Genomic DNA, 9156 nt, shown 5'->3' on the forward strand with positions numbered 1-9156 from the left:
GTTGGGAATGTGATAGGTGGAAAGAGGTCAAGGTGAGGGTGATAGGTCGGAGTAGGGTGGAGGCGGAGAGGTCAAGAAGAAGACTGCAGGTCAGGAGGGCGGTGCCGGGCTGGAGGGATTCGGCTGAGACAAGGTGGGGGGAGGGGGGATGAAGAAACTGGTGAAGTCCAAGTTCATCCCCTGTGGTTGGAGGGTTCCCAGTCGGAAGATAAGACGCTCCTCCTCCGACCGTCGGGTTGTTGTGGTTTGGCGGTGGATGAGTCCAATGACCTGCATATCCTCGGTGGAGTGGGAGGGGGAGTTGAAATGCTGTGCTACAGGGTAGTTGGGTTGGTTCGTGCGGGTGGCCCAGAGGTGCTCTCTGAATCGCTCCGCAAGTCGGCGGCCTGTCTCCCCAATATAGAGGAGGCCACACCGGCTGCAGCGGATGCAGTAGATGATGTGGGTGGAGGTGCAGGTGAATCTGTGGCGGATATGGAAGTTTCCTTTGGGGCCTTGGAGAGAAGTGAGGGGGGAGGTGTGGGCGCAAGTGTTGCACCTCCTGCGGTTGCAAGGGAAGGTGCCGGGAGTGGTGGTTGGGTCGGTGGGGGGTGTGGATCTGACAAGGGAGTCGCGGAGGTAGTGGTCTCTACGGAAAGCTGATAGGGGAGGGGAGGGAAATATATCCTTGGTGCTTGGGTCTGTTTGGAGGTGGCGGAAGTGACGGCGGATGATGCGCTGTACATGGAGGTTGGTGGGGTGGTAGGTGAGGACCAGTGGGGTTCTGTCCTGGTGGCGGTTGGAGGGGCGGGGTTCAAGGGCGGAGGAGCGGGAAGTGGAAGAGATGCGGTGGAGGGCATCGTCGACCACGTCGGGGGGGAAATTGCGGTCCTTGAAGAAGGAAGTGGAGGGCTTTGAGTCCTTCGTGATGGGGGATGGAGGTGTACAGGGACTGGCTGTCCATGGTGAAAATAAGGCGTTGGGGACCGGGGAAGCGAAAATCATGGAGCAGGTGGAGGGCATGGGTGGTGTCCCGAACGTAGGTGGGGAGTTCTTGGACTAAGGGGGACAGGACGGTGTCAAGGTATGCCTGCATTGAAGGCAGTTGAGAGAAAGTTCATTAGGCTGGATGCTGGGATGAGGGGTTAGTGTTATGGAGGAAAAGTTGAGTAGTAAGGGCTTGTACTTTAGTAGAATTTAGAAGTGTGAGATATGATCATACTAATTATACAGAGAGCCTTGGAAAGCAGGCTGACAGGAGATTTGCTCTATTCCTGATGAAGGGCTTTTGCCTGAAACGTCGATTTTCCTGCTCCTCCGATGCTGCCTGAACTGCTGTGCTTTTCCAGCACCACTTTAGTCTAGAATCTGGATTCCAGCATCTGCAGCCCTTGTTTTTACCTAGGAGATTTACTGTCAGAGCTTACCTCCAGCTACCACAAACTAGACACTGACTGGAAAATCCTAGTTTGCCCCCTTCAATGAACCTCAAGTGTCAACTGAAGAGCGATGCCAGCTACCCATTATTTGTCAGTGTGCAGCCCTGCTTGGCCCTAATCCTGCATCTTCACAAATGGCTTTTGCTGGCGTCCAACCCTGGATCTGGTGGGCACCGAACATTGAGTCCACGGTGAACAATTCGGGTGGACCCTCCCCCTTGCCCGCTCCAAAGTTAAAGACAAAAGCCCCATTCTCCAAGGGCAGATGGGACTAGTTTAAATTGTGAAAACTGAATGGCAAGGGCAAATTGGGCCGAAGGGCCTGTTTCCATGCTGCAGTCCTGTACAACTCCATGACATATATTTTTAAGTGAGACAAACAGTAAAATACACTGAGAAACCTTTCTATTGTCGCCATGATTGACACCATTTTGAACAGTTTTAAGAATTAATAAAAAAGAAAGATAGAGCTTAAAGAGAGCCCATTATCTGCAGTTGTTTTTGGCTCTAACCTAAGCTCAGAACATGGCAACTGAAAGCAAGAAGGACTGACTCTATGAACGTAACGTCCCCTCCCTCGAATACTCCCAAATCACTGATATATGGGTCAAGATGGATAAGGAAAGCTTGAGCACTGTGGTTATGATGCCTATCACACCATCCAGAGAAATATGGAATGTTAAATGGGAAAAATAGATGCCTCCCAGAGCTTTGTCTTCGTATGAGATGAAGAGGGGACAAATAGAGGGAGAAAGGAAAACCTCTCTGGCTTTCAAAATGTCCCCTTTCCACCCATTAAATATCTGTTTCTCTTTTTGCCCTTTTAATTAAGCACTACCTATCAGTGTTGCAGAGTTACTAAGGCGATAAAGCTTTCATTGCTGTTAAACATCATAATTCAATCACTTTTCTTTCGGATTGTATCCACGGTAACCCTGGTTGTTCCACTTGATTCTTCTGTGTGTGAAAACTGAGTTTAATTAAAATGGAAACATGCAGCACGTGACAATCCCAGATTTATTCTTAGCAAGTTATGCGGATAAGGATATCAATGAATACATTAGCAGCACTTCGGCAGGCAGCCTTGTTTTGGAGGAGAACAAATGTTTTGCTCTGCTCTAACACACAGTTCTGAGAGAAAACAAAATCAAAAAACAATCTTAAATTTGAACCCTATTACAATATTTGTAAACTATTTACTTAGAGAAATCATAAACTACAGAAATATTCTGACAATATCCTCAGCTTGAATTCAGTAAAAGGCCTTTTGACCAAGTCACAAACTTAAAATCAGAGAATTGAATCCTTAAGGTGTGGAAGTAGGCCATTTGGCCCATTTTTAGTCCACACAGACTCTTTGTCCACATACCCAGATCCAAGCTCCTTCTGTCTCCCCACAATTATCATGGCCTATCCACCTAATCTGCCACCCCTGAACACTGCAGACAACTTTAGCGTGGGGTTTTGATTCCTGATGCACTGTGGTCAATACCAGAGTATTGGAGCTGTAGCATTGTGACAGCCTACAAGTGAACGAATCCAGTCATATAAAAACAGATAGTCAGAGTTTCTACAAGTATAGGGACAGCTGGTGCTGACCTTGTAGAGAGTGAGTCTGAGAAATCAACAATAGAAAACAAAGAATTGTCAGAGGCTTTGACTATGTACTTTGTGTTTGTCTTCATGGTAGAAAACTTCTCAAAGAAAATTGAAAATCAAGAGAGGATAGGAAAGGATAAACTTAAAATATACGGCAGTCGTACATTGCTGAGGTAGCAGATGAACTCTTACATAACTACTTGTAGTTGGCGGACTGGTCCATATTCAAGAACTCAGCAGCCAACCTAAATGAGTATGCCACTACTGTCACAGATTTTATTAGTAAGTGTGTAGAGGACTGCGTGCCAAACAAGTAAATCCAAGTGTTCCCCAACTGGAAACCATGGATGAGCAGGAAGATTCAGGTCTGAGACATTCAAGTCTGGTGATCCCGACCTATATAGGAAATCTAGATATGACCTTCGTCAAGCCATCAGGGACACCAAGGGACAATACCAGATTAAACTAGAGTCCCAGATTAACCACGCAAAACACGTCGACTGTAGCAGGACTTACACGATATAACGGGCTGCAAAGTGAAGTCGAGTGAAATTGCTTACAGCAATACATCCCTCTCTGAGGAGCTCAATGCATTCTACCCTCATTTTGAACAGAAGATCAGTGAAACAATGTCACCTACCCTGACAGCCTTGGGTGTCCCTGTACCCACAGTCACCACTGCAGACATTCCTAGGAATAAATATAACCAATGATCTGTCCTGGTCCACCCACATCGATGCTACAGTCAAGAAAGCACCACCAAAGCTTCTACTTCCTCAGGAGACTAAGGAAATTCAGCATGGCCACAAGGACTCTTACCAATTTTTATAGAGGTACCATAGAAAGTATAGTATCTGGATGATCTGTTGGTGAACAGGAAACAGAAAGTAGGGACAAGTGTTGGCAAGCTGAACCTGATAGATGTAATGATATTATGGCTTTAAGAGGTGTTTACGTCCTGGTTTTAAGGCAGAGGCACACGGCTGTCTATTGAAAACCCTTAAATTAAATAGCTTTTGAGGCCTTCGAAATTGGCAGGTATGATGTGGTGAGCATCACAGAGATGTGGCTGCAAAGGGATCAGGACGTAGAGCCAAATATCCAAGGATATGCATCCTATCGAAAGGACAGGCAAGTGGGCAGAGGGGATGGGGTTGCCTTGTTGTAAAAAATGAAATTAAATCAATAGCAATAAATCCATTCTCCCTGTGTCTGCGTGGGTTTCTTCCGGGTGCTCCGGTTTCCTCCCACAGTCCAAAGATGTGCAGGTCAGGTGAATTGGCCATACTAAATTGTCCATAGTGTTAGGTGCATTAGTCAGAGGGAAATGGGTCTGGGTGGGTTACTCTTCGGAGGGTCGGTGTGGCCTTGTTGGGCCAAAGGGCCTGTTTCCACACTGTAGGGAATCTAATCTAATCTAAAATGAAACAGGGTCAGATGGTGTGGGATCTGTGTGGGTAGAATTGAGGAACCGCAAAGGTTAAAAACCATTATGGGAGTTGTCTAGAGGCTCCAAACGATAGTCAGGAGCTGGGGCACAAGATACACCAGGAGATAGAAAAGGTATGGAGGAAAGGCAAATTATAGTGATAATGGGGGAATTCAATATGCAGGTGGTCTGGGAAAGTCAGGTAGTTGGTCGAAAGAAAAGGAATGTCTACGAGGTGGCTTTTTGGAGCAGCTTGTGGTGGAGCCCATTAGGAAACAGGTAATACTGGATTTAGTGTTGTGCAATGAGACTGACTTGATAAGGGAAGTTAAGGTGAAGGAACCCTTAGGAGGAAGTGATCATAATATAATTGAATTTACTCTGCAATTTGAGAGGGAGAAGATAGAATCAGAAGTAAAGGTATTACAGCTGAATCAGGGCAACTACAGAGACATGAGGGAGGACCTGGGTAGAATTAACTGGGAGAGGAGCCTAGCAGAAAGGCCAATGGGACAGCTATGGCAGGGGTTTCTGGGGCTACTTTGAGAGACACAGCAAAAATTCATCTCGAGGAAGAAAAAGCATACCAAAGGGTGGATGAGGCAACCATGGCTGACCAGGGGAGTCAGGGACAGCATAAAAGCAAAAGAGAAAGCATATAATGTGGCAAAGAACAGTGGGAAACCGGAAGATTGGGAAGCCTACAAAGACTAACAGAGGACAATGAAGAAAAGAAGTAAGGAGGGAGAAGATTAAATATGAGGGTAAGCTGGCCAGTAATATCAGAAAAGATTGCAAGTCTCTTTAGATATATGAAAGGCAAAAGAGAAGCAAAAGTGGACATTGGGCCACTGGAAAATGATGCTGGAGAAATAATCATGGGGAACAAAGAAATGACTGAGGAACTGAATAAGTACTTTGCATCAGTCTTCACAGTGGCAGACACATGTAATATCCCAAAAATTCAAGAGAGTCAGTAGCCATCAAGGAGATGGTGCTAGAAAAAACTGCAAGGTCTGAAAGTGGATAAATCACCTGGACCAGATGGGCTACACCCTAGAGTTCTGAAGGAGATAGCTGAAGAGATAGTGGAGGCTTTAGTAGTTATCTTTCAGGTATCACTGGAATCAGGGAGGGTCTCAGAGGACTGGAAAATTGCTAATGTAACCCCCTGTTTAAGAAGGGAGTAAGGCAAATGACGAGAAATTCTCACCGATTCGTCTGACCTCAGTTGTTGGTAAGATTTTGGAGTCCATTGTGAAGGATAAGATTTCTGAATATTTGGAAGTACAGGGCAAAGTCAGCATGGTTTCATCAAGCTGAGGTTACGCCTGACAAATCTATTGAATTATATGAGGAGGTAACAAGCAAGTTAGACCAAGGTGAGCCAATGGATATTATGTATCTGGACTTCCTGAAAGGTGCCGCACAGGAGGCTGCTGAGTAAGATAAGGGCCCGTGATGTGAGAGACAAGGTACTAGCATGGATAGAAGCCTGCCTGTCTGGCAGAAAACAGAGAATAAGGATAAAAGGATCCTTTTCAGGATGGAAGCCAGTGACTAGTGGTGTTCCACAAGAGTCAGTGTTGGGACCACAACTTTTCACTTTATACATTAATGGTCTGGATGAAGGAACTGAGGGCATTCTGGCTAGGTTTGCAGTTGATACAAAGATACATAGAGGGACAGGTAGTATTGAGAGGCAGAAAGGCTGCTGAAAGATTGAGACAGGTTAGGAGAGTGGGCAAAGGAGTGGCAGATGAAATACAATGTGGGAAGTGTGAGGTCATGCACTTTGGTAGGAAGAATAGAGGCATGGGCTATTTTCTAAATGAGAGAAAATTCAGAAGTTTGATGCACAAAGAGACTTAGGAGTCCTAATCCTGGTTTTCTTAAGATAACCTTGCAGGTTGAGTTGGTAGTTAGGAAGGAAAATACATTATTGTCATTCATTTCGAGAGGACTAGAATATAAAAGCAGGGATGTACTTCTGAGGCTTTATAAGGCTCTGGTCAGACCATATTTAGAGTGTTGTGAGCGATTTCAGGAAAGATGTATTGGCTCTGGAGCGGGTCCAGAGAAGGTTCACGAGAATGATCCCAGGAATGAAAGGCTTAACATATGAGGAACATTTGAGGACTCTGGGACTATACTCCATAGAGTTTAGAAAGCTGAGGAGGGAATCTGATTGAAACTTACAGAATGCTGAATAGCCTGGCCAGACTGGACATTGGGAAGATGTTTCCATTGGGAGAAGAGGACTTGAGGGCACAGCCTTGAGCAAAGGGAAGACCCTTTAGAATGGAGATATGGAAAAACATCATCAGCCAGAGAGTGGTGAATCTGTGAAATTCATTGCCACAGAAGGCTATGGAGGCCAGGTCATTAAGTATACTTAGAACAGAGATAGATAATCAAAGTTTGTGAGAAGATTTGTAGCTCGGGTGCTCGTTGTTGTGGTTCTGTTCGCCGAGCTGGGAATTTGTCCCCTGTCTCCTGTCTAGGTGACATCCTCAGTGCTTGGGAGCCTCCTGTGAAGCGCTTCTGTGATGTTTCCTCCGGCATTTATAGTGATTTGTATCTGCCACTTCCGGTTGTCAGTTCCAGCTGTCCGCTGCAGTGGCCAGTATATTGGGTCCAGGTTGATGTGCTTATTGATTGAATCTGTGGATGAATGCCATGTCTCTAGGAATTCCCTGGCTGTTCTCTGTTTAGCTTGTCCTATAATAGTACGAAACTACGAAAGCAACCACCCCAACACACACAAAAGAAGTTGCATCAAGACACTGTTCAAAAGGGCCACAACACACTGCAGTACACCAGAACTGCAAAAAGAGGAAGAAGAACACCTATACAATGTATTTGCCAAAAACGGATACCCGCGCTATTTCATCAACAGATGCCTAAGAGAAAGACAACAGGAACGAGGACATACCGCAACCCAAAAGACTAGCCACACTACCATACATCAAGAGCATTTCCGAACTGACAGCCAGACTACTGCGACCACTAGGACTCATAACAGCACACATACCAACAGCCACTCTCAGACAACAACTCACCAGAACGAAGGACCCGATACCCAGCATGAGCAAAACCAATGTAGCGTCCAAAATCCCATGCAAGGACTGCACAAAACAATACATAGGACAAACAGGAAGACAGCTAACGGTCCGCATCCATGAATACCAACTAGCCATGAAATGACACGACCAGCTATCCTTAGTAGCCACACACTCAGATGACATGCAACATGAATTCGACTGGGACAACACTACTATTATAGGATAAGCCAAACAGAGAACAGCCAGGGAATTCCTAGAGGCATGGCATTCATCCACAGATTCAATCAATAAGCACATCGACCTGGATCCAATATACCGGCCACTGCAGCGGACAGCTGGAACTGACAACCGGGAGCGGCAGATACAAATCACCATTAAAGCCGGAGGAAACATCACAGAAACACTTCACAGGAGGCTCCCAAGCACTGAGGATGTCACCTAGACAGGGGACGAAACGTCAGCAACACAAATTCCCAGCTCGGCGAACAGAACCACAACAACATAGATAGATAAGTTCTTGATGAGTTAATGGTGTGAATTGACACATGGAAGTGTGACATTGTTGCCATTCCAGAAACATAGTTGAGGGAAGGGTTGGTCGGGCAATGCAACATTCTTGAGGCAAGACAGAGGAATGTGTAAAAAGGGTGGTGGTGTAGCACTGTTAATTAAGGAGTCAGTTACAGCGATAGGAGAAATGATATCTTGCAAGTGTCCTAAGACGAGGCTTTGTGGGGAGAACTTAAGAACGTTAAGAGGGCAGCTACTTTACTGGGAATGTATTACAGGTCCTCAAAGAGTCAGTGAGAAATAGGGGAGCAAATATGTAGACAGTTCACAAAGGTGTGTAAGAATAATAATTGGGTAACTATACTAGGGCGATTTCAACTTTCCCAACATAAATTGGGATAGCCATAGTGTGAAGGGTTCAGAGGGTGCAGATTTCTTGAAATGTCTCCAGGGGAGTTTTATGTATCAATACATAGAAGGCCCAACAAGGAAAGGTGCAGAGCTGGGTCTGATTCTGGGGCAAGGAGCCTGACAAATGTTTAATGTGGCAGTAGGATAACATTTTAGTGACAGTGACCACAGTTTGGTGTGGAGCAACTTTATTATGGACAAGGAAAAAGATGACCTACAGAAGGCGGCTTAGGATTGGGGGAAGGCAGATTTTATTAAAAGTAAAACAGGATCTGGCCGCAGTAGACTGGGAACAGCTCCTTGTGGTTTTGTCTACAGCTGAGCAATGGGGGCATTAAAAAAGGTGCTGGGGTGAGTACAGGTCCAACATGTACCCTATAGAAAAAAATGTAGGAGCAATAAGTTCAGAGAACCCTGGATGTTGAGGACAATTCAGGACGGGATGAGGAAGAAGAGAAAGGCATTTTGCAAATCCAAAGGGAGCAATTCAGCTGCAGCCCGAGAGGAACATAGGAAGTGCAAGAGGGAATTTACGAACACACTTAGAAGAACAAAAAGGGAACATGAGAAAGAATTAGGAAGAATCCTAAGATATTTTATAAATACATTAAAGGGAAGAGGTTAAGCAGGGGAATACTAGGACCCATTAGGGAACCAAGGGGTAACATTGTGTGAAGCTGCAAAATGTTGGGTGTTAAATGAATACTTCTCTTGGTCTTCACTC

This window comes from Chiloscyllium plagiosum, chromosome 5 (assembly GCF_004010195.1).
Source record: "Chiloscyllium plagiosum isolate BGI_BamShark_2017 chromosome 5, ASM401019v2, whole genome shotgun sequence".
Taxonomy (NCBI): Eukaryota; Metazoa; Chordata; class Chondrichthyes; order Orectolobiformes; family Hemiscylliidae; genus Chiloscyllium; species Chiloscyllium plagiosum.